Genomic DNA, 27297 nt, shown 5'->3' with positions numbered 1-27297 from the left:
ATGTGATATTCTTGAGACCGAGGTCTTTGTCTTTCTTCTCTAAGATCTTAATTCTAGAGCTATATACATAGTCAATAAACATATCTGATGAGTGAATGAATGAAAGAATATTAAAGCCTGTGCTTAAGATCAAAATTGCAACTTCTATATTTTCAACAGTAGGAAACATCTCTTTCTTGTTAATGGGGTCAATTGGTATTTGGATAATCCTGTCCATTGTTAGATCAAGGATGTCTTATCCTTTCATTTCAATACTTTTCTTATTTAGTAACAGATATTTTTAAATCACATAGTGATATATAATAGTACCCAAAGAAAAGAAGTATGGAGGATTTAATCTAAAATGAAGGAACAAAAAAAACAAAGAAAGGAAAACATTTATTAAATATCTCATTGCCTTTATAAATAAAGTGTGGTTCTCTTTCACAAGCAGTCACAAGTATTGAATTTTTTTTTTTTATAAATCTCAAATGCTTAGGAAAAAGAAGTGAGACTCTGGCTCATTCCATACTCTTGAGTGTGGACCTCTCCCGGTGGAAGTCACTGGAATGCCGCAATCCTAGCAAGTTACTATTTTGAGGAAGCAGTTTATAGCAAATGGTGGTTATAAATCTACTATCACATTTATAGATATTGGCTTTAAGTAAGGTCTGGGTTTGAATCCCAACTCACAGTTACAAGCTATGTGATCTTGGTCCAGTTTTTTATCATCTCAGAGCTTTGCTTCCCAATTAGTAACATGAAGATATTGGTAGTAGTCCCATGGTGCAATTGTGAGGATTAAATGAGATCATAGATATAAAACACTCAGCAGAATATCTGACACATTATATAAAAGATATTGCTCTAATTATATTATTATTATTATTATTGTCTATATATGTAGCAGTTCTACCTAGGAGTCCATTCGTTTCAGCCAAATGTCAGAATATTTTACCCTTGGTCCCCAGAAGTAAATGAGATGTGAAGTGCTTAGCAGGATACCTGACACCTCATAAGCACTGAATAAGTGTTAGTTGTTATGGTAGTTATTATTATTTAGTTATATAAGCATTTCTCTTTTTCAGGCTCTTCGAGGACATCTTGGTCTAACCTATTTACAGCAACAAGTTCCTTCTTAGGAGAATGACAGGTCTATGAGTTATGGTTAGACTTTGAGATAATGCTCTGTTTAACAATCTATTATGGGTCATATTATAATCAGATTGCTGGGTGCCTTGATATTGAGATAAATAGAATTTTCTTTATAACCAAAGATCACCAGAATACCTTTTCATACCAAATTATAGTTTTTAGAAAAAATAAAACACATAGAAAACTACTAAATGAAACATTAACATATATCTCAGAACAGCAAAAATCATCCTCTGTTGACATAATTCTCTAATTTGGAAATACTACTTTAACATACACTAATAGAGAATGTCTTTAGAGGTCCCTGACATTAATCAGCAATATATATAATTATGCCTCTAACCTTTTTTTTGTTACATGTATCTTACAAGAAAGACTGTTATTAATTTTGAAATGAAAATTTAGGATTAAAACTACATTTAGCATGGTAAAATAATACTTTAAAAATTAAGTGGCATGATTAATCTTACAACATGCCATTTAAAACCATACTAGGAGAAGAATGGGATTAAGTCAAAGACAATTCCATGAAATTCTGTCCAGTGCTTTGTAGACTATTAGTTTGGATGGCCCCAGTCTTTTCAGTAAAAGACGGAATCTAGATCATTAGCTGAAAAATGAGGGAAGACAGTGGAGACAAGAAAACTGCAGTGGGAGGAAAGGAATCAACCAGAGGTGAATAAAAGGATTCCAGGCTTTGGCGAAGGGCCTTATAGGGTTGGACTGAGGGTATCCGCAACAAGCCAGGACTGGAGAGCAGCTCGTCTTCCCTGGACAGCTCGCCGTTGCCCTCAGAGGGGCAGAGGAAGCCCAGGACGGAAAGGAAAGGAATTCAGAAATGCACTGTGGTTGGGGAAGTAGCACTGAAGGGATGGACTGTGGAGTTGGAGGAAAGTCAAGCAGAGTCATGCCAGGGGTTAACGGTTTGATAAAAATGTGTACAAGAGGTTTTAGACTGAAGGGTAGGAAATCCCTGAGTGAGCAAAGGGAACACTTCATTAGAAAGGATTTATTCATTCTGACGGTAAGATTTAGCAAGAAATTAAGATACTGCTGGAGACAAACAGTTTTTATTCAAGATGAAGAAACCGAGACACAGAAAAGTTAGTAATTTTTCCAGGCTGACACAGCCATATGTATCAGTGTGAGTTTCTCTCCCAAGATCTCCTCTTTATAAAAGCTGTTAAGTTTTCCATTATATTATTACCCTATTTTTCAGTTCTTAGAACTAACAATCCAATCCTTATGCCATTATACATGTGTGCACATTTGCTTATTATGTAATAAATTTTTATAATATTGTGTAATTTCCTTCTTGTTGCATGTATGTGTGTGTTGCTTTTCCATGAATTTGAAAGTAGATGAAAAGGTAGCACCCATAGTGTTTCTTTTTATGGGGAGCCCGTTACTATTAGTGTTATGATCGGCCCTGATTCTGAACAGATGTTTGCTGATGAGAATGTCAATAACAAACTGGTTTCTCCTTTTCAACAAAGAGAGCAAAACTTACGTACAAACTTCATATATAATTCTTGGTATAAATGTTGTATGTAAATTTATATACTCGTAATTTATTGAATATCTACATAAATGGCCAAACTAAAAATCATTTGAATAATATTTTACTTTTCATCTACATAGGATTTTCTTTCCCCTAACGGAAAGCACCAGAGTAATTTAACGGATTGTTTTCCAACATGAGTTCTATGGAACACTGGTCTGGAGGTGTATGTTTTGCGTACAAATGGTTTTGTAGCCAAATACATTTTGCTGGTGTGTTAATTTATGATAAGGACTGGCTCAGAAAGAAAGAGCTTAGGTTTGCCTGACACATGGGCCCCTCATTTCCTGAATAATTAGAGGATTGTTGGTAATCAGAGAAAGTGAATGGTTTTGAGCCATCTTTTCCCACAGATGACAATTCTGGTGTAAAGAACATAGGCCTTGACCAGATGCATTCTCATTCTCTTTTCTCCTTCTCTCTCTCTTCCTCTCTTTTTCCCTCTCCTCCTTCCCTCTCCTCCTCTTCCTCCTTCTTCTTTCTTATCCCTCCTTGTTTTTTTCTTCCTCTTCCTCCTACCTCTTCCCCACCCCCATACACACGTACTCTCCCCTCTTTTCTCTCTCCTCCCTAACATATGAACATGCTAACATTTTTTTCTTTAGACTTCTCTGTTTCGATCAAAACAGACCAGTATCTCCAGTAACATGTCCCTTCTCTAGATGTGTTACTACCATCAATGAGATTATAGTTTTCTTTTTCATCCAAGCAAAGTCTGGACACCATTCTCCCTCACTCTTTGGCTTTTAACCAGAGGGACATTGTAATTTTAGTGCAGCTCCTAGAGATAGAATTCCTTTTACTGGGGAATTACTTTTCAGAGGGTAACCTCACTTTCACACTCTTGGTGGTTCAATTCTATACACTGGCTATGCTTTACACATTCAAGATGCAACCTAATTATTAAGCCAAAGCCAGTGAATGTTAGGCTACATCATTAGCACAATCGTCAGGAGATTTTAGCTGAGAGTCTCTTCTGCAGTCTCCATTTCGGTCTGCTTTCACTTTCACATAGATTAAAGACAATCTCTACTCTTAAATATTAACTTTACCCTCAGGGAGCTTATGATGCCAACGACAAGCAGAGCAGATTTATAACATTATCAGAAAAGAAGAAAGGCGGTACCATAAGTGTCAGGTGGGAACTTGAGTAGATGACAAGAACCCCAGAGATTTAGAGGAATAAAAAGTCTTGCTGGGCTGGAAGCCTCAGGGAAGCTTCATAAAGGAGGTAGAGCAAGAGCTGAGCCTCAAAAAGAGTAAGAATTCTCTTTCTTTTTGAAAATGCTTTGCTGTAGTAGTCTTTTAATGTTTCCTTGTCTTCAGTTTTATCCTCCACCCTTTTTGCTGCAGCTAAAAGCAAATCTCAACATGTCATTCCCATACCTTGAGGATAAAGCCCTTATGTCTTAATGTATCATAGGAGGTTCTCCATGATCAAACCTCTTCTTATCTCTTGAGGCTCACACTTTCTAAGCATGCGTCTTATTTGTCCCCATTGCTGTTGCACACTGTTGATCATCCTCTGCCATGCATATCTGGCTAACTCTTATTTGTCCTTCTTGACCCGTTGAACATACTTCTACCATATGTGCTTCTCTCACTAGAATGTGAGTCCTCTAAGACAGGGACCAGCTCCTATTCATCTTTGTTTTCCCAGAACATTTGTATCTCATAGAGCTGGCCTGTGTAAATGAACATATGCCTTTTCTTCTCAATTACATCAAGACTAAGTCACATAATTCTTTGTGAATTTTGATGACTGCAAATCAAATCCCGTTCTCCTCTTTGCCTTTACTTCCCTGAAATGCCGTTATGGGATGGTTGAAAAGAACAGAAAGTTCTAGAATGTCTAGTAAAAATGTTGCGGGCTGGCAAATATGATGTAAATTATCAGGATTGAAAACAAAAATTCTATATCCAGCACTGGAAATATTGCAGATGGTATTGAAATGTGACTCAAAAATGTGATTTCATAAAAATGATGATATTTATATGAGCAATTCAAAGTGGGTTGAAAACTAATTCTGATAGAAAAGTTTTAAGAGTTTAAATGCCTTTTCATGATTCTGTGTTACTGGAGTTTAGCTAGGCTCCAAAGCTCAGTAAATTTCCTCCGGTATATCCTACTTGGATTAAACCATAATCAACATCACACATATGCCATCTCTGTCTAGACCTCTAATCTAAAAAGTCTTAAAGAAAATTAAAAATTAACTCCTCACAATGTTAGATATACCTCTGAACAAGTTTGTTCCCATCTTTCCATGACTTAAGTGCTCTTAAGGTCTTTGGATTTCAACATTCTTCTTCCCTGCCACATAATTTTCCTATCTGTGCAATGCAAGTAAGCAAGTATAATAAATAGAATCGCAAGTATTACAAAAAACAATCCATATGCAATAATCGAGGTACAAATGAGTACATTCTTTTAGTTACTGAGAGTTAGACTGTAAATAGTGAAAATGATACGTATTGTTATGAGTATGCAATAAATAGAACTAAAAGCATTGTGCATAGGTTTTTGTTTTGTTTTGTTTTGTTTTGTTTTGTTTTGGAGTGAGGAAGAATGGCCCTGAGCTAACATCTGCTGCCAATGTCCCTCTTTTTGCTTGAGGAAGATCGTCCTGAGCTAACATCTATGCCAGTCTTCCTCTATTTTGTACATAGGATGTTGCCACAGTATGGCTTGATGAGCTGGACTTTGGGAAGCCAAAGTGGAACGTGTGAACTCCACGACTACTCCACCAGGCCAGCCCCACACGTAGGTTTTTACAGCCGGTTGCTAGCAAATTTGAAGCACTGTAAGAGGCATCAAAGAATTTCCTAGCCCCAAATCCCAGCTTCTAGTAATTCTCAAATCCATACCTAATAGAAAGTCTCCTACCCTGTTCCTGAACATCTCCTGGACACAGTTGGTGCAAACTCAACTATCAAATCTCATCTTATATAAGCCAAGAGAGTACAGTTATTATAGTACAATGTCTAAGTTAACTTGTAATAATTTTTATTTCAAAAATGATGTTTGTTTCCTGGCATGAGTTTGCAGCAGAATGAAACCATGCTTCATCAGCAGAAAGCGTAGTGTTTTCTCAATCCAATCTTTCATCAAATATAATTCGTAATCAAGCCAGAACCTTCTGAGATACATGATTTGGAGACCTTCCAAAAAAAAAACTGTCCTGAAAGAGATGGTAAATTATAGTTTGATCTCATTTGTCCCAAATTCTGCACATAATTCACCCCTGAGTTATAGTTGTCTCACCCTTGTAAGATATGTCCCATAACTCATTCTAGTCAATATGATGCACTTACTACTAAAAGATTCATATCTTGGAAATAACTTGACTGTTTCAAACTGTGGGATCTAATTAATCAGAAGGTAATTGCACTAAGTACCTCTCTGGTTGCCAAGTCTAATCATATTCCACCCAGGTGAGTCTGTGGCTGGCCTCTGCGTCTGACACGCTTTGTGAGATTTAATCAAGGCCGTGATTTAAATGGAACTCTATGACTGGACATTGAAGTTCCCCCAAATGTTTGGGTTATAAAGATCAACAGCAAATTCAGCTTGCCTTTTCCACAAGGCATTTTATTTCTTGTTTAGAAATAGTGACAGATTCAAGCAAGCATTTTCCACATGCAGAACCCAGTAACTGTGGTTTGAAACTACCAGGAAGGCATTTATAATTTAAGTCTAGGAACAAGTCAGTCACAAATCATCATCATTAATACCAGATCTACAGAAGTGAATGTAAATAACTGCCAGATCTGCCTTCAAGTAGGATGAGTCTATTAATAACAGCGTGAACTTGTGATGTATTGGCTGTTGTCCACATCTGTATTTTTCTTCCTCACCATACTATAAACATCTTAAGGTTGAGCACTAGTTCTTTCCTATTGTAGTAATCTTTGCTCATAAAAAATAAAAAAAAAATGCCAGGGCTGGCCTGGTGGCATAGTGGTTAAGTTTGCATGCTCCGCTTGGGAGGCTCAGGGTTCGCGGGTTTGGCTCCTGGGTGCGGATCTATGTACCGCTCATCTAGCCATACTGTGGTGGCATCCCATGTACAAAATAGAGGAGATGGGCACAGATGTTAGCCCAGGGCCAATCTTCCCCAACAAAAAGAAAAAGATTGGCAACAGATCTTAGCTCACAGCCAATCTTCCTCACCAAAAAATAAAAAAAAAAACATTAAAAAAATAAAAAATAAATAAAAAAGCCTGGCACCTAATAGTCCCTTTCTTTTTACCCCCAAAGCCCTAGTAATAGTTGTATGTCATAGTTGCACATCCTTATATTTGCTGTATGTGGGGCACTGCCTCAGCATGGCCAGAGAAGCGGTGCATCGGTGGCGCGCCCGGGATCTGAACCCCGTCCGCCAGTAGCAGAGTGCATGCACTTAACTGCTAAGCCACAGGGCTGGCCCGTAATAGTCCCTTAATATGTATTTATGAATAAGTGAATTAATGAATTGATGAAAGGATGAGAATGCATATGACATTTTATTGCAGTCGAAATGTTTTAGTAGTCAATAGAGGCTTTTAATGGTGAAAAGAAAAGGATATGCACTTTCTTATTTACTTTAGAAATCAATTAGACTGAAAATTCAAATTTCAATATTACATTTAGAACATTGGAAGTAAAATTCTTTGCCAGTACTTTCAAATTACGTACTCTATTAATTTTAAAAAATAAAACTATTTTCCTACTGGCAAAGAGTGATATTTATAGTATGCTTTGGGTGTTTGTAAATTTCACCCTGTCCTGCCCATGCATCCACATTCACCTTACCTCCTTTACTTATTTTTTTTTGGCGGGGAGGAAGACTGGCCTTGAGCTAACATCTGTTGGCAATCCTCCTCTTTTTGCTGAGGAAGATTGGCCTTGGGCTAACAACCCTGCCCATCTTTCTCTACTTTATATGTGATGCCGCCACAGCATGGCTTGACAAGCGGTGCATCTGTCCATGCCCAGGATCTGAACCTGCGAACGCCGGGCCATAGAAGCGGAGTGCAGGAACTTAACAGCTATGCCACCAGACAGGCCCCACCTTACCTTCTTTCTTTGTAACTGTCCTCATGTTTAAAAAGAAATTAAAGCAGCTATTTTTCAGAGTTTGCTGCTCAGATCAGATGTTTTTGTATTTGAATGAAATTCTTCAAAAGGATGATTGCAAACAATGATAATGAATATTATATTGTGCCTGTTACTATTGTTATGAAAAAAAAGAAATAAGAGCCAGGGTTGTATGCAAGAAAATCATCACTGGATTTCACTATTCTAATCTGAGTCAATTCAAGGTCTGACTGCCCCAGAAAAGAATCGGGCATTGGCCAAGTGGCTTTTAGGGAAACATATATTTTGCAGTTGTGTGATAGAAAAGTCACTACAGAAAGCTGGGCACCTGCCTGGCACATTGCATTTACCCACTTACCATTGGTTGCCTAGGCAAGAAGAACAACCCATTCTTCGTTCTTTGTGAAATAGACAAGAGCACCAAGTATAGCATTTACTACAGGGTACATAAGGACCAGCCCCCATTCAGATCACCCTGATAGCTAAACAACTTCCGGGTGTTTTAGCTCCACTCTACCCTCCACAATGAAGAAGAGCAAAGGGATGTTGGCTTAATTGGAACTAAACTTCAAAGTAGCTCTAGTCAAAGGAAACCACACAAAGATGATCTTCAGGTGATCTAATAATTTCATCAGTAGTTCCCAGTGTTTATTTCTAAGAACCTAATTTCACAAGCTTCTAATATTCTTGGATTTCTTTGCATGTTTGTGTTCTCATGTTACCCTAAGTTTATATCTGTTATAGTCCATTAAAGCAATGAATTGTACTTGTGAACATACTTAACTCCTTTGTTAGACTGAGAGCTCCTTGTGGGCACTGGTGTAATTTATTTACATTGTAGTCCAGAGCCTAATGATGTGTTGAACACCTAGTAGCTCCCAATAAATGTTTGCTGAATTAATGAGAGCTTTCTGCAGACTATTTTTACATCCTCTTCAGATGCCCGTTCTTTTCCTGTCATCTACATCTTCAAATAACTTTGAAATTCTGTTTATTGCTCCATTTAACACTCCTTCAAGAAATTGCTCAGAAAAGATTCATTATATCTACTATGTCCTAACATAGTCCTTTGCTTCTCAGGGCTTGTTATACTCCTTCGTTGTTCTGAAGGGACTTATAATCTAGATGCAGAGACAAGACAAAACCACATTAAAGGCCAAATTACAAAATGGAGTAAATGATTAAAAGTAAAGTGAACACCATAAATGATATGAATATTGCATGTTCTAAGATTATGCCTAAGCTAGGTCCATTCAGGAGAGTCATGTCCTGGAAAACCTGAGGTTCTTTGGGAGCAGCTGCCAGAGTTGATGAGTTTGAAGGACTGGGGGGCCTCCTAGGAGAATACAATCTAAACGAAGAGAATCAGTAGACAAGTGTGATCCCATAAGTAAGTCTTAGTCATCAGAGGGGAGAGTTGATGGGATGAACTGCTTGAATTTGTCTCTGACATAACATTTCTTTTCACTACTGATTCATCTGAGAATTTTAGGGAGAATAAAAAACTGTGACATAGAACTGAAATTACTAAGATATTCATATTCAAGATTACTCTTATATCTATAAGACACTGGGCACAAAGTTTTTAACCTTTAATAGAAGATAACAAAAAGGGATGGAGACATTGTCTCCCACTTTGCCTCAGGAATATTGCCCAATTTGGGGAACTAGAGGGGGAGGTTAATCACTGGATAATATGATACCCAGACAAGTAGTGTGTGGAAGCATCACAGGTATCATGTAGAGGCAGTAGTACCTAGTGGAGGTAGCAGTGCCTACCTGAGATATCAGTGTTACTGACAAAGAGGGAAGGAGGAGCAGAAGAGTGGAGTAGTAGTTAGACATATTTTTGAGGCAGTAATGACTCCCTTTGGTGATACTTCAAAATACTTGGGTTAAGACTCAACAGAGGGTATTAGCAAGTGACAGGGTATATACATAATAGATATTCAGAGGAAGGTGATTTAACAGTGCAATCTGAAAAAGCTTCATGAAGCAGGAAGAACTGGATCTAGATCTATAAGGAGAGATGAAGGTAGTGGGGAGAGGTGGTGCTGAAAATGAAGATGAACACAGACAAAGAAGAAGTATTTGTAGTCTGTGTAGGAGACCATGAACATGGTCTGTGACTGACTGTAGCTCTGTGTACATTAACAGAGGGTGGTGAGAAACTGGATTAGAAATGGATATCAAGGCCAACATTAAAGAAGCCTGTAGCTACCTCACCTCAAAAATCCACAATAGCAGGCTCCTGAGATGAAGATTTTAGAATTTCTCAGAAAGTAAAATCCCCTTGACCTATAGACATGCAGTAAGCACTTTGCATATTTTATCTTTAATTTTCAAAAGCTCTAAGAGGAAGTGTTATGTTTATTTTCTATAAATCAAAATCAAGGTTCAGAGAGTTTAAGTAACTTGCCCAACATGACACAGTAACAGGTGAGCCAGGATTCCAGACCAGCTCTGTGTGGTTTCACACACCACCACAACATGTTGCTACACTTTTCTAATTTTGATCTGCTCAATTTTGATTGGATCTCAATAGGGTTAGGTCTGCCTTGAACCTTTCCCACCCTGTTTTATTTCCTTGGATAAAATAATGGTGATTCCATATTACATAAAGAGAGAAAAAATATTAATGGTGGATCTCTCACTTCTTGAAATTATTTCCTTTAATGATATTCACTTTACCTGATATTTTGTGAAGTCATTGGCCTTGAATTTTCATTTTTTCTCTTATTTCTGTGCGTTGCAATGAACCTACCAACGTCACATATATTGAGTGGTTTGCCTTGGCACGTTAATGCTATAGGAGATAATGTACCTAGCACTTTAACCAAAAACACATTCTTGTGCCTTCAGTGACCTAGAGGTAGAGTTTAAGAGTTAAAGGAGATAAAAAGGGAGAAAGGAAATAGGTTTTATAAAGGAGGATGAGGTAGGCAAAAGAAGTGTTGAAGATAGATGAGACTGAAATTAAAGAAGGCCATCATCAGGGTGAAGTGATTAAGCTTGACTTGGTATACTTAGAAAATGGACTTCGAGTAGACAAGACCAGCATTCTGGGCTGGAAAATGGACATGACTGGAGGCTAGAGATGAAGATACCCACACTGATAGGAAATCAATAAAGGCTTTCTGTACTGCTGAATGAGGAGGAACCTTCTATCAAAATACCTGTGAGCACCTAACTTAATTAGTTTCGAGGACCATGTTGAAGCTGCTATAAACACATTTGAGAATCGCCAAGGGCATAAACTACTGTTGTGATGACGCATCCTGAGGAAAGATCACAGTAGTCATTGGGAAATCTTGTTCCTGGAGTTGGTTGTAAGAAGCACCCTGCTGCGTTGGGTGTTGTTGAAGGGAGGCACCTATGAGGGAGCCAGCTACTCTGCTGCCACTTCTGACTGCTTTATGTAAAACTGATTTAACCGCACTTCATTTTACTGAATCAGTTTGATTTAGCGAGAACAGCCTACAAAGAAATCACATTTTAATAAAAATGTGTGTGAATTTGTCTTGGAGGGTTGAAATAATTGGTAGATAAATCCAATTTTAAGAGGTAAATGAAAGAAAATCTTCCATTTGCACAGTTCAGATAGCATTATGCATGATATGCTTTTCTCCTAATTTAAAATGGGGGAAATTATCCAAGTTATTTTTATGAACTTGGTGAAAAAATTAGTGTGCTATCAAGTAGATCTTGCTATCGGTTTAACTGAAACATTAGACATGCATTTTCAAATTTCCAGAAGAAAAAATAAATCAGCATAAATTGACCTTAGTTACTCTTTTAAATGTACTCTCAGAAATGGACCTTGGAATAATATAATAGAGATTTGTATAGGGTACAGTGGTGGAACAGAAGAGAGAAAGGCTGAAAATAAATTAGTATCTAGGAAACAATATTTTGATACTTATGGTGAGAACTAATTTTTTATGCTTTGGTCACTGAGGTAATATGGTAAGAATTCTAAAAATATACTCATAAATATCATCATCTGCAGTAAATATTAATTGAAACTCCATTTTAGCTTTCAAATATATCCATTCTCCCGATCTTCTCTGCTCCTGGATTGATGTCACGGCCTCTTAACTGTTCTCCATAGCTCTAGTCTGGACCCTGCTCAGTCTGTTTGCCGTCAAATAGGGCTTTGTATATGGAGGAAAGTGGAATTCCTCTTTTGTCCATTGCTCTCTAGGTAGGGAGATAATAGCTGTGCCTGGTGCATTTGCTAAGGAAATTAGTTCTAGCCCTGGTGTCTGACCTATGAGTCTAAACACCAGGGTGTCAGAAGAGCACAGGGCTCCTGTTGGGCTTACTGTATAAATAGCGATGCCAGGAACCACTCATTTAGGTGCAGCTACTGCTAGGGGATTAAGTCCCCGTATTGGTGTTTGCATTTCCTCCCCTCCCTGGACCTAGTGGGACCCTTGGTCACCCAAAATCATAGTAACAGCCCTAATCTCCTCTTATAGAGAAGGAGTTAATTAGATGAAATAGTAGGGAGCTAAGCAAAGTGTGCACAATATGGCAAAATTCAATCCGTGGCCCTCCTTCCTCTGATTGGTAGCTCAGAATCTTTTGTGCAGTCCTTCACTGACTTTCCTTGTTCCAGGGTATTTGGGAGTTTGGGGAATAGTGCTCACTATTAGGGGCTTGGTTACCAAAATACTAAGTGACCATTTTCCCTGAATGAAAGCTTCTGGATAGTTTTTGTGGCTTCCTTTTTCAATTGTGGTAAATTTTAGTTCTTTTCCATTTGTCTATACAAAAGGACCACTACGCTTTTTCCACTGGCAGGATTAGGTGGTAATTAAGACCATAAAAACAGTGCCAATAGGATCATGAAGAGCCTTATTTACTGGGGCCACATTCAAGAGCAAGATAACTAGGGGGTATGAAATAAACAGTCTTGTCTAAGGAGCAACGGGACGTGTTGTCAGCTCACTTGATAGTCAAGGACCAATTATACTGCTGTTAGGAACAAGCTGGTTTCCCTTTTAAAATAAAAGTCAGCCTGCAAATATTGAGCACCTACCATGTGAGAGGCATTCTAAGTTGTAGTGATGGTGAGGAACCAGAAGGATCAATCCTAATGATAAGGACTATAAGAATTTACATTCTAAAGGGGAGAGGCATGTAATTCATGATGTTCAAGGAAACTAATTTAAGTGACTCACAAAAAGGTTAAAGGCTTTATTCAGCTGATGTGCATCAGAAGCACTTGAAGAGGGGTACCTGTCCCTATGGTCTGGGTCAGGCCGCACTTTTCATCTTCAGCTGCTGTAATTCTTGCGATAGGAATGGTTGGAGGTTGTTTTTGTCGTTGGGCCTCTTGCTCAGGGTCATTGTTGTAAAACCGTCCACAACACTGTCAGAATGGTTGTTTTGAAAGCTGCTTCGATAAAGCTTGCCGTTTGTTGGTTAGTCAAGGTTCAGGGGCAGAAGTAGGGAAAAAGGGGATAAAAAAGGAAGAGAGGCAATTGTTGAAGGCTGTTATTCTCTTACAGAAAGTATACAAATAAATAAAATATCTTCAGGGTTTGTAAATCAAATGAGGAAAGTGAATTCAGGGAAATGTGGAAGAGAGTTGTTAGGGAGACCTCTCCAAGGAGGAGACACTCAAGTGGAAACCTGACTGTTGAGAAGGAGAAGGCCATATGATAATGTGGGAGATTTAGCAACTACAAATGCTTTGAAGCAGGAAGAAGCTTGGCATCTTCACAGAGAAGGAAAAACGAGGGAGATGGGTGAGACTAAGTTACAGCTAGAGAGTTCATAGACCATGCTTTGATATTTAGTGACATGGGGACAGAAGGAGACGTACGGAAGTGGGAAAGTTCATGTTTGACTGTTTTTAGCTGGCATCAGCCCTCATTGTGCTTGGCAGCTGTTCAGAGCAGACTGTGATGGAGTGTTTTGGGGTGGTGGTTCTCAAATGTCAACATGCTGAGAAATCATCTGGGCATTGTGTTAAAATGCAGATTCTAATTCAGAAGGCCTGAGAATGAACTTCCAGGTCATGTTGATGATACTGACAAAGAGCACCCTGTGTAGGATGGCTTCAGGGGCTTCTTTGGGGACCCCTCTCTGCTCTCCAACTCCCCCATAAGGCATCAGAATGAGAATAGCCATGTTTTCCTTTCTCTCTTCTTCACCATTCATTGTCCCACGGGAAGGCTTTTCCCTAGTTTATCTATGAGCCCACTTGAAACCACTGCTATCTCCTTAGAGGGCTGGTTCTTGGTAGATTTCCTACTCAAATTAAAAAATGGTAGAAGCTATTTAAATCACTTTCCCTCCAGGTGCCTTTAATTTAATATTTTGAAGTTATTCTATCATATGCTATTTACAAATTCTGTGTTGTCTCTGAGGGAGAATAATCATTGTTAAATCAAAAACTCCTGATTTTTCACTTCTTGTTTATTTACAGAGCTATGTTTTTCTTCATTGGGAATCCTTTAGACTGCAGAGTACCGACACTGAAAGTATTTGTCCCTCTATAAATATGAAGAATTCTTTCTAAATTATGCTAAATAATTTAAAACTAATTTCTTAGTGGGAAAAAAGTCATTTGTAAGTGCGTGTATATAAAGGTAGTAATTTGACTAAAACATTGCCTAAGCAAACGAGGAACAACAGGGAAAAATAAATTTCCCGTTTGTGGTTAATCAACTTAGAAGTCCTAAGTATTTTTTACTATTTTGCACAAATAGAGAGCAAGGGGGAAATGACTCTGGGTCAAGAGGACTATGTTGTCGAATTGCAGGAACATCACGTGAATGTATGGGCTGCTTAATAACTGATGATAGAGAACAATGTCCACGCTTCTAATGATTCTACCTTAATATTTTCCTTCATTTTTAGGAAAGTATATTGTTTAAGAGCAACAGGTATGAGATATTAATGGGCATAGGGTCTGCTCAGCTACCCACTACGCATGTTAACTTTGGCAAATTGGTTAGGCCCTTCTGAGTCTCAAATTCCTCATAAAAATCTGGATGATAGTAGTACCTCCTAAGGTTTGTAACAATTAAATAGGATATGCAAGTAAATTATAAGCATGGTGTCTGGTACACAGTCAGCTTTCAATAGATTTTAGGCATTAATATTAGTAGTATGATTACTAATTATTATTTTCCCAACAAGAACAAATCCAATTCAGGAAGAACTGGTTGGCAGAGCCTTCAAAACATATTCGTGATCTAAAGCTCATACCAGCTGCTAATTTGCTTGTTTATTTCATTTGATTTTCCTTAGCAGCACATAAGGGAGGTGGGTGGCAGAAGCTTAATTTATTTGTCCCTTTTTTTGAAAATGTGGGTTTTGGCTCTCGCACTATTTTGAGGCATGGCCTGGTGGTGGCATTGGGGATCTGCACACTTAGGGCGGTGGGAGGATTGTTAGCTCTCCTGGTGGCTCTAACGTGTCTCTTTTCCCAAATGATCATCCAAGGTGTTAGGTTGCCAGAGCTGCCAGCCAAAGGCCTCTCCTCCCACAGATCTGGAAGCACATGAAAAGAGCCATGACTCATGGGCTACAACTTTTTCAGCTGCTTGATAGAAGCACTGATAGGCTCAGCTCCCATGTTTTCATCACCCAACAGGCTGGCTGAAGGGGAAAGGGCTCTTTGGTGTTCAAATAAAGTGCTTCCTGAAGATAACTGAGAACAACTGAGAGAAACCGTGGAGAGGTTAGGACGATATTCCTGTTCCTTTGCTGAAGTCAGTGGACAGAATGGTCTGGGGTGACACCAGGGTATCTTCAGACCCTTAGAGGTATGGCATTTGAGGTACTTTCAAATCTTTCTTTACAAACTATCAGAGAGTTCCTGCTTTCCTGCATTTCTCCATTGTACTTTGCACATTTCTCTAGTAGCACTTAACTCATTGTGTTATCTTTTGTTGTGGTTGTTGTTATTGGCCTGCTTGTCTTCTGTGGACTGTGTGCTCTGTGAGGGCAAGTCCTCTGCCTTTTTAATCCTTGGATATCCAGCCCTGAGCTCAGTGCCCAGTAGACAAGAAGTGCTTATATTGCTGTTGTTGGTTACAAGGATGGGTAGATTGGTGAATGGGTGGGTAAACGGATGAGTGGCTACACTGATGAAATTGGGGAGAAGAAAATACTCCAGCACAGTGGATTGTGGTGCATCTGGAATCTCTTTGATTATCTGATGGATATTTGGTGGAAGGAATTATTGATTAAAAAGACAGTTCTAAATTTCAGAAAACTTACTTTACTGTCAAACTTAAGGTCATTATATTAAGCTTGAGAACAGCTGCTTTGTCCAGAAAACACCCAAATAATATTGGAGAGAATTTAGAATGAAAGAAGAAAGTGTCCTCAAAAGTATAAATCGATGTCTGTGACAGATGTGATATTTTAAATGAAAATTAAAACAAATTTAATTTATTTGAAGGTAAGATATATTGAATCTGTAGGAGATTTACATAGACAGAAAGCTTAACATTCCGTTGAGAAAAAATGATAGAAGTCCATCCATGCACTCATTGAAATAATGTTTATTAAAGACCTACTTTGTACTGGATACAATGGACCCAGAGACAAATTGATCCATGTCTCAGTCCTCTGGGGCTTCACGGTTAAATCAAGAAGTAGACATGTAAATAATTGTAGTAGTGGGAAAACAGAGGTATGATCATGGCACTATGAAAACACAAGAGATAGACATGTTTAACTGCACTCAGAAAAATCTAGAAAGAAGAAAAAGATGACATCTGAACTGGAACTTGAAGGATGTGTAGGAGTTTACCATGACAGAAGGGAAAAAGAAGTTGTGCATGTGCAGAGATAGAGGGGCTGGAAAAAGCAGGGTGCATTCTGGGAAGTGCAAATACTTTTGTATGACCACTACATTGGGCTGTGGATGAGGGAAGTGAGTAGTTGAGATCAGAATGACAAGTAGAGAACTTGTACAGCAAACTATGGGTTCAAAATTTATTCCTCCATGTAGATGATGGGTAACTGAAGAACCTAGTAATCGGTACTAATTGCTTTTCCAAATATTGGGGGGTAATACCTAAGACTGTATTGTAGTTCCACCTTGACAGGTGGAAAAATATGTGTTCAGTGATTATGTAGTCCTGACTTCATGTACTTTTAGCTCTTTTGGAAAAGGCAATTGATTAAAAACATAATAATGTGATTTAGCTTTATACCTTTGTGTCAAGTTGATAATTTTACAAATTAGAAAAACACCCCAGAAAAAAATATCACCATGATTTTATTTTAGACAACATGGAGGCTTCTTATACTCAAAATGGACTCATTGATAAGGTCAGGAACAAAATCTAGGACCTCTGGTATCCTGCACATTGACTTTCTTATGAGAGCATCCAGTTTGATACAGGCAATAACCTGCAGACCTAGAAGCGGATGTTTTATCTTCTTAGCTGTGTCATGCAAACTCTGTTCTAGGGTGTCACCAAGTTCTCCGGCATGACTTTGAGTATGGGTCTTATAAGATTTTCCATTCCTTACCTCAGATAACTCAACAGATTTTTTTTTTTTGTAGTTTATTTTAAATTTTTATTTATCTTTAGCCAAAGAAATGTTTAACGAGACTTCTTCTTCTTGAAAATCAGTTTACCCAATTCTGTCAATGCGTTAGAGGAATCACTGTAGAAAATCAAGAACACATCTTTGAAAGCTGCCTGCATTTGTTTGTTATTTGTTTGACCTATATTTTTAGAGTCTCTGTATGCAGAGCAGGATGTGTTTGTATGTGCCTGGGGGGTGTGACACACAACACTAATATTGGCAAATACTAACATTGTGGATACGGTACACCCCCCCTTACCCACAGTTTTGCTTTTTGCATTTCGGTTACCCACAGTCAACCACAATCAGAAAATATTAAATGAAAAATTCCAGAAATAAACAATTCGCAAGTTTTAAATTGCTTGCTGTTCTGAGTAGTGTGATAAAATCTCAGATCATCCTGCTCCATCCCACCCGGGATGTGAATCATCCCTTTGTCCGGTGGATCCACCCTGTACATGCTACCCACCTGTTAGTCACTTAGTCTTGGTTATCAGATCGACTGTCACAACATCACTGTGCTTGTGATCCAATAACCCTTATTTTACTTAATAATGACCCCAAAGCGCAACAGTAGTGATGCTGGCAATTCGGATGTGCCCAAGAGAAGCTGTAAAGTACTTCCTTTAAATGAAAAGGTGAAAGTTCTCAACTTAATAAGGAAAGAAAAAAATTGTATACTGAAGTTGCAAAGATCTCCGGTAACTTTTTTACAGTATATTGTTATAATTGTTTTATTATTAGTTATGGCTGTTAATCTCTTACTGTGCCGAATCTATAAATTGAACTTTATCATAGATATGTATGCGTAGGAAAAAACATAGTCTATATAGGGTTTGGTAGTTTCAGGCATCGCTGGGGGTCTTGGAATGAATCCCTGCGGATAATGGGGGGGGGGGCTACTGTACTGCACTGTAAGGCATTAGTCTAAGTGCTTTTTATAATATTAACACACTTAGTCTTTGTCTATATAGTGGATGCCTTTTAAAATCCCCATTTTATAGATGAGAAAAACGAGGCTCAGAGAGATTAATAAGTAAATCGCTCAGATCATAAGCCAGGAAATGGAGGAGCCAAGAACTGACCTTGTGTTATCTGGGTCTAGAGCCTGTGCTTCTGGACACTGTGTTGGACTCCTGGAGTCCACAATGGGAGGAGAGGTCATGTAGCTGTATGGGAACTACCTCAAAATAGAGTAGGAAGAGGGTAGATGTCTGAGGTGACCGTGAAGGGCTCATCAAAGAGGAGACACTGAAGCTAGGCCTAAAGCACTGGTGGAATTTTGTCAGGCGGGGGCCACGATGCCACTGCAGGCTGGGGATGGCCATCGGCAAAGGCAGTGAGGAGGAGGAGCTCAGAGTTGAAGGACAACCCATGAAGCAGTTCGTCAGGAGTGGAGTGGAGAGTGGGTGTAAAGGGGAGGACAGTTGTTAGAAGGAAGTTGTAGCAAATTCTAGAGAAACTTAAAGCCCAGATAGAAGAGTTTGAAATTCATACTGCATGTGAAGGCTTGTGATTACAAGTTTTATTTAATTCATTAATTTATTCAAGCAAAGGAGTAAAATGAGGACGGCTGAATCAGGCAGCTATATGCAGGATTGATTAGATGGAGAATGGGAAAGATTTGAAAGGAGAAAAAGATTAGTATTCTAATGGATTCAAACACTTCAAGAAAAACTAGAAAAACAAAATTTAAAAAGAACAGAGACTTCTGAAGTATCTTAACTCTGAAATAAAAACTGAAACAATCTGGAACTTTGCTCTAGCAGAAAAGCTATAGTTATGAAGGTAATGTCTTGCCCACTCTACAGAAACAGGAGTTTTTGCACCATCTGGAAATCTGGAAGAAGAATCCATTTTTTAGTTCCTTGCTGCACTCTGAAGACGTGAGCAACACAGTTCTTTACCTTTTCCTCTGTACTTTGGTGACAGGTTTGCCCAAGATAGAGGTACAGAGGGGCACAGTTAGTACATTATTTTCAGTTGCTCGTGTCTGTCCTGTGGTGTGGAATTATGATATACGTGCTACTTTGAGGTGGGCATTAATAATGGTCAGAGCTTACTCAGGGTACAAGGGACCAGGAGTGACTGAGCAGGGAGAAGATTTGCAGGCAGGAACAGACATTCTCACCTAAGTCACTGTAGTTTCTGAAGAGGCATGAAGCGAGGTTCTGAACCTAATTTGGGTTTCAGCTTTCTGGTCAGACTGCCTGTGCATCATGAGGCCACAGACATCCAGATATCAAGAAAAGAGAAGAGAGAACCCATGAGATGGACACCCAAAGAGACCTCTGAGGTAGAGAAGCGAAAAGGCAAACGTCTGTTTTATTTTAATTGGACTTGAAACTGTAGGGCTTCTAACCAAGTGTACATCTTCTAGGAAGCTGAGTTTTGAGAGAGATCTGGGAGATTTCAGGTTAGCTCTGGAAACAGCGGGATCTGTGTGGCCTTTTCTTTCTGTTAGATGACTCACAATTCATTGCATCAGAGAGAATGGCAGGAAAGCTCATCTGGACGTTGTAACATTTTTGAGGTAATCCTCTAGGTCAAGTTTATTCTTTGTGAAACTTTACTGTTCAAGTGATGTGCTGCATTTAAATGACAGCCTCCTTACAATGCCCCAAAGTCAATGGTTCTTTGGGGGTATTTCATCAAATGGAGCCTTTTGGGTGATCTTGGTGCCCCATTTCACTCAAGAGGAAGCCTTAACAAGCTAGAATTTAGGAAGCATCTTGAAATGATACATAAATGGTGATTATGTTAAAGAAAAAACAGACTGAGTTTGTATTATTAAACTATATCCAGTTTTAAAAGTATTATTAAATTATTCAAATATGAGAATATAAGCTGATGAGGGAAGAATGACTGCATACGTCTGCATCTTCAAGTCCATTCTGATCATCTCAGATGCTGAGCCCCTCTTTCCACTTTGAATGTGGCTCTGGGTTCAGTCAGTGGGTAAAGAACAAGATTGTCAGTGGGCCTAGCAGGCTAAAGCCTTTAAGCTTAGCCAGAGGGTACTGCCAGCTGTGAGTTAGTTCAGGTGCTCCAAGAGAGGTGCTAATAAGATGAGGGCTTTGGTTTGGGTCTGTCTACGCATTTTACTTTTTTCTTTTGCCTTTTTTTAAACTTTTTATAACTCTTTATTTTGAAATAATCCTAAACATACAGAAAAGTTGCAAGAATAGTACAAAGAGTCCCATATCCTCTTTATCTAGAATCAATCATTGTCAACATTTTACCACATTTGCTTTATAATTCTCTATGTATCACATATTTTTTCCAGAACCATTTGAGAGTAGGCTGCATAATTCATGCCCTTTCACCCTTTCATTACTTCAGTGTGTATTTCCGAAAAGCAGGAGTATTCTCTCCCACAAATTAAGGGTGATCCTTTAATCTACAGTCTGTATTGAATTTGCCAACTGTCCCAATCATATTATTTATGGGGATAAATAAAAAAGTTTAGGATCGTGTATTTCATTTACCGTATTAGGACTTTGGCTAACAGGAGAGGCTACAGGGAGACAATTTTCAGATAATATCTGGAAAGGGGCCGTGGAAGAGTCTGATTTATTGAGTGCCTTTTTATTCTCAGAAGACGTATGCCTGTGAAGTAGTCTTTCAGTCAGGGTTCACCAGAGAAAGAAAACAAATAGGATATATTTATCCTATAGAATACATATATATTATATATTAATATACAATTAATAATATGTTATATATTAATATATTATATAGATATGTGTTATATATAATATATGGTAATGATGGTAACAATTCAGATATTGTGAGCACAATGGAAATGTCATGAACTTTCTTAGAAACTTGTGATGTCACTATTCCTGGAGAGATTTAAGCATGATTGGGAAAAAGAATAAGATGGAATTTATCTTTGTCTAGAAGATTTTAAAATCCCTTCCAATTCATATATATCTATATATATATATGGTATTTATATATATATATATATATATATATGATATTTATATATAGACAGACAGAGAGAGAGAGAGGAAAGATGAATAAACAATGCGACCAGACAAAGTTCAAAACCACTATGACAGGCCAGCAGGCTGGAAAGGTTGCCAGGAGCTGAGAGTGTAGTGTTGAGTCTGAAGTCTGTAGGGCAGGCCAGGAGGCTTGAAACTCAGCAGGAGTTGACACTTCAATCCTGAGACACAATTTCTTCTTCACCAGGAAGCCTCAGTTTTTGCTCTTACAGACTTCCAACTGCTTGGTTGAGGCTCATCCACATTATTGAGGGTAATCTACTTCAAGTCAACAGACTGTAGATGTTAAGCCACTTCTACAAAATACCTTCACAGCAACTAGTTTAGTGTTTAAATAACTGGCCTAACCAAGTTAACACAGAAAACTATCAGAGGTAGAGATCACTTCCCACATTTCACACATGAGGAGTCTAAGACTTAGCACGACTGTTTTTACTAAGGACCCTCATTGTGCATGGCTGAACCAGAATACAAACCCAGTGTGTCCCGCTCCAAAAACCTGTGCTTCCTCCATAGCACCCCTACTGCCCATCTTCAGCATGGGATAATTCAGGAAGTGCTAACTTTCCAGTCACTGATGGTATGCAAATATAACCTGAATGACCAGCTAGCAAGAACGTTCCAGAAATGATTCAAGCCTTAAAATAAAGGTTGCACTAGGATTTTTAAGTTTCATTTGCCTTTAGGACGCTATAGTAAGTTTTTTTAAATGTGTTTTTGGGTTGTTGTTTTTCTCTTATGGGAATATAACATTTTTACGCACAGATACCTTCACGTTCACTTGGTACCTCCAATCAGAATAGACAGGTAAATTGCACCCCGATTTTTTCCCCCTACATTATTTATACTTTTCAAAACAGCATTTCAAACTAGTGCTACTCTTTGGCAGATCTGTTAAGAGATCGTGGAGAAAATATGAGACTTTAGAGAAAAGCTGTACTGTTCAAAATCAATTGTAAATGACTTTTACTTAAATATAAACTTTATATACCCAAATGAACCATTTGTATCCTTATACTTTAATTCCAAGGATGATTTCATGGCTCATTTTTTTTTTTCTTTTTTTACTTCTCAGTAGAGCTGTAAATCAGAGCCCATGGTTTATTTTCAAAATTATCCTCAACATTAGAAAAAGCTTCCTCCCTTGTAAGGCATTTTAATTAATAAATAATAATCATGGAAGTAATATTCACTAAGCATTATTAGGTGTCAAGTACTTTGCTAAGTGATTTATAAGCATTGTGTTAATTATTCCTCATAACAACCCAAAGAAATAAGTCCTTTTACTGCATCTATTTTAAGAATAAAGAAGAGAAAAAAGAGCAGGCACAGAAAGAAGAAATAATCCTAAAAGTAAGATCCTATCCAGACGATGTGCAGGTGGATACTTTGCTTTCTACTTTTTGCTTGGTTTCTTAACATAAGTGAATTTATTTTATATATAATTCAAATTGTCCTTTAAAAATTTGAGTGTTCATATTCTACAGATGATGGAGCAAAATAATTAAGCACCTTGTCCACAATCCCCAACAAGACGGTGACCAAATTAGAAAATCAATTTATGGCCTTTTAACACCAAGTCCAAAGTTTGCCCGTTAGAGTACAACGTCTTCTAATAATAAAACCCACTGTTATGGCAGCTTAACATATGAAATTTTCCACTGCTTAGCAAATATTAATTTTCTATATTGCAGTCTGTAATTACCATCGCTGGGCAATTGCCTAGTTCTTTGCTTGAGTAACATGTTGTCACCTAATTTTAAGACAGGTTATTTTTTCTCTAGGGGTGTTTTTCACCTGGTAAGGAATAAAAGGCAACTCTTTAGTCTCATTTGAAATCTAAAGGAGTCTTATTAGGAACATGGAAAGGACTATTTTTTCAGATTTCACTATAGTGAGATTTTGTGGATACAAATCTTCTATGTAGATGAGGCAAGTCCTGATGAATTCAAATCCAGGGATAGAGGTCATGACTCAAATATTATTGTAAATATGATGGAAATGCCATGATCTTTCTTAGTAACTTGTGATGTCACTATTCCTGGTAGGATGTAAGCAGGGCTAGGGAAAAAAGAGTAAAATGGAATTTATCTTTGCCTAAATTTTAACATCCCTTCTAATTCAGATACTTTTTAATTCTGTTAGTCTTCATTTTTATGTAATATACAGGACTCCTTTTATTACGCTTGTCATTGTGAACGAGTATAATTCCTATTTTGTAAGTTACTATGTTACGTAAGGATTGAATGGTATGAAATTGTTGCTGTTTTTACAGAATAATCTAATCTTATGTAGTTCTAGAACTACACATAATGAAACATTAAACAAAGAATGCCAGTGATAAAGCAGTCAGTTCTAGGGTATCTTGTTGCATATTTACTTGTATGATACTCATACTGGTACATTAAATCCTTAAACACCTAGACCTAGGATTTCTGATGGTGCCACAAGGGATGTTACTAAATTTTGCTTAAGTAGCATTCAGTGTGGAAGTCATTCCGATACCGCTGAACACCCAGTTGGTTTATAAAACCCCAGCCATCAACTGCATTGCAGAGAAAGCAAAATATGTAACTGAGGGAGAAGCTACCCTAAGACAAGGCAACAGTTCCTTTTAGTGTATTCATTAGAGGAGAGAAACTCAAGAAATAAATCCACCTATGCCAGAGCTCGTAGGAACAGAGCTAGCGAGAGAGAAAGAACTCTCTGGTGCAGATTTGTTTGAATATATGTTTCTACCACCAAGAACTAAACCTGTGTGCCTCTCTCAGGTCCACACACTAATATGAGGGAACACAACTAGTAAGGACAACAAAGCATTGCAGCCTTCAAAGGGTCTGTCTCACAGGACTGAATGTCCCTGTTCAACTGTGATAAGACACTATTCTTAACATGGATCTGAGTGTCTTAGACAGAGAGGCTAAGAAATCTCTGAAGGTAGTATTAAAAATTCTAATTCAGTCACCATTCTGATGCAGGTCAGGATAGGGTTTGGAATGACATGGAACAGAGAAAAGCTTTAGCAGATGATACAGAGAAGATTTCCAGAACAGAGTTACTTCCCTTAGGCAGTTCAGCCTAAGTGTTTCACCAATTCCCAAGTGGAAAAAAAAAAAAAACATTAAAAGTTACCATCTGATCCACTCTGAATAGTATATGTGGTCTTTGTATGTATGGTTATGCATACGTTCACTCTTTAGGACAATTAACATATTCACTATTTGCTGGGAGTATCACCATCCACTCTCTGAGCTTATGGAGTCTGAAATTTTTTCAGGTCAGGACCATCCCACATCTAGTATAAGTGTGGGGACCCACTGCTCATTCTTTCTTTCTTTTTTTTTTTTTTTAAGACATTTTATTTGTTTTTTGTCAAGTCACATTTTGCATTTTTCTTTTTTTGTGTGTGTGAGGAAGATCGGCCCTGAGCTAACATCTGCCAATCTTCCTCTTTTGGCTGAGGAAGACTGGCCCTGGGCTAACATCCATGCCCATCTTCCTCCACTTAAATGGGACGCTGCCACAGCATGGCTTGCCAAGCGGTGCACCGGTGCGCGCCCGGGATCCCAACCTGAGAACCCTGGGCCGCCGCAGCAGAGAGCGCACACTTAACCGCTTGCGCCACGGGGCTGGCCCCCCACTGCTCATTCTTGCTCTTACACGCGCCTGGGGCTTCTTAAAAATGTGGTACCCACAGGAGACGATATTTCTGACATCCTGCTAAAATTTGTGGAAAAGATAGTCATCATTTTGGCTGGGTTGTCAATTTGTGAGATGTTAGTTACTGGTGCAGATGGAAGGGTCAGCTGGCCAAGGCTTTGGAATTAAGAAAGGGAGAGTCTTGGTCTAATCAGGGCTGGTGGTTGCTACACATCGACTGAGCTACCGTGTGGCTTCTGGACCTTTAGATAATACCTCCTTTGGTGCTCTTTTTGAGTTTCATTCACTAGTCTTTCCCCTCTTAAACAATTCCCCTTGGACTTTAAGGGCCAATTTATATCCTCTCCCACCCCATCTACCTCAGCTAGTCTCCTTTTAACCTGAGGAAAAGGCTTTTCTTTTTGTTTCCTTCAGTGAGTCAGTCTCTCTCTCTCTCTCTTCCCTTTTCTCTCCTCTCTCCCTCCCCCGTCCCTTCCTCCTCTCTGAAAAACCTTCTTCTGCTCCCCAGTAGACCTTATATGGCTCACAAATCCAGATTCCAAAATATTAGCAAGCCAAATTATCATTCCTTCTCTTATAGGGCTGGGAGAAGTTCGTCTTCAAACCTTTCCGGGAGGTGAAGGAAAATATTTCCATGACCTTCTTCCAGTGCATAGAAAAAGAAGAAAAAGAAAATAATTAGGCTTTCAATTACAAAAGCCTGAATGTATATATCCTACCACAATCATATATTTGAGTATAAGCTAATCTCAGCTAATTCTTACTTTATTCGAATTAAGTCCCAAGTTTAGGAAACTCTGTGGGTATTATAAAGGAGAAATTGTGTATATTCTAACCGGCAGATTCTGTCAGGATTCTGGTACCAAGACTAGAGGAATCTGGTAAGCAGCGCTCCTTACAGAATAACACTTGAATAAAGCCTTTCTCATTGGGGTGTGCTGCGCACTGTACACACATGCAGACTAATTCAGGAAAGGGTAAAAATTTTGAATAATAAAAACAAAACCCACACACATTTACCTAAAAGACAAATACAGACGATATGGGACCAATCCTCTTGTGGTTTTCTTGTCTTAAAAATTGAAGGTCTTAACTTATGAAATATTCACTACATTGTTTGAAAAGTCAAAACCATGCATGCCTAGGCTTCCGGGCTTCAGAAGAAAAAGCATTTCCTCTCAGATATGACTTATACACGTTGTATAAGCTTTGGTGTGGTTGGCAAGTCAGTGAACACACAGATGAGAAGAGGAAAAATAATACCCCAATGACTGTCAGAAGTTCCGTATTGTAGTTCACAGCTTTTGTTGGGCTGTGGAATTCAGATTTATATCTAAACCTCTCTGAAAAAGCTCTCTGGTGAGATAGTTATTAATCTCAACACACTGGGAAAAAAATTCCTGGAAGATATTTTTTGTGAAGCATACATAAGAAGCCTAAATTGAACAGAATATTAAAGAAAGAGTAGCAAAATTCTAGTGGTCTTAGGGGTTGTGTGTGTGTGTGTATGTGTGTATTTTCAATAATTTTTAGGCAGGCGCATTTTTCTATAGTGATATTTTAATATACTTATATGGCAATAAGGTGTCTAATTTAATTTTAGATATATTTATTTCAGTAGCTCTACATTTGTTCCTGAGTCCTCATCCTTGGAAAAATTAAAGGAAGAGTCATAGAGGTGGTTCCTTTCTAAGAATGGAAGACAGATATTTTTCTCCTTTCTTATAACCCTTAGTTAGAAATATATTTTTCAGGAAGCATTTTTACTCCAGTGAACATAGCAGCCTTATTCAATTTTTATAGCCTTTGTATTTGTGAAGTGCTTTAAAATGAGCTTGATTAAACATATGCTCCATCATCTAAGAAAAAATCAATACAGGGCATCATTCTCACTTGACAGATAACATAGATGCATCATCATAAGGGTGTATTTATTAGCAAAGAGGTTAGTTGCCTTTTCAAGTTGGTCTTCCAAGTCAATGGAAGACAAGGGAATAACACTTGTTATTCTGCAGCTTCTAGTGTATTGCCTAGGTTGCTTAGCTATGTGTCTGCTTTTTTGCATTAATCAACAACACCATAATCGTCAGGAATAACAATTGCACATCAATAATTCATCCTCCAGTGTAAATAGATAAAAGGCTTAATGTTACATGGGCTCTAGTATCTAGAGAAGGAAAGGTCATTAAATGATGTATTAGAACAACCATGATAACAGACCAACAAATTAAACCCAACAGGAGAGATCAGCTTTTGTGGGATAAACCTAATAAAATCGTGTG

The 27297-nt window shown here is 38.2% G+C and overlaps 1 protein-coding gene across 2 annotated transcripts in view; it reads left to right on the top strand.

The window, feature by feature from the left end:
* Positions 1 to 27297, top strand: part of LINGO2 (leucine rich repeat and Ig domain containing 2) — a 368701-nt gene that overhangs the window by 81234 nt on the left and 260170 nt on the right. Inside the window, exon 3 of one of the 2 annotated variants that reach the window (XR_009223485.1) lies at positions 1068 to 2395. The exons of the other annotated variant lie outside the window; for it this stretch is intronic. The gene's annotated coding sequence lies outside the window, so the exon portion shown is untranslated. Of the gene's footprint in view, positions 1 to 1067; positions 2396 to 27297 lie in introns of those variants that run through there. 2 annotated transcript variants of the gene reach the window in all.

This window comes from Diceros bicornis, chromosome 22, assembly GCF_020826845.1.
Source record: "Diceros bicornis minor isolate mBicDic1 chromosome 22, mDicBic1.mat.cur, whole genome shotgun sequence".
Classification (NCBI taxonomy): Eukaryota; Metazoa; Chordata; class Mammalia; order Perissodactyla; family Rhinocerotidae; genus Diceros; species Diceros bicornis.
This window is presented reverse-complemented; position numbering and strand designations above follow the sequence as displayed.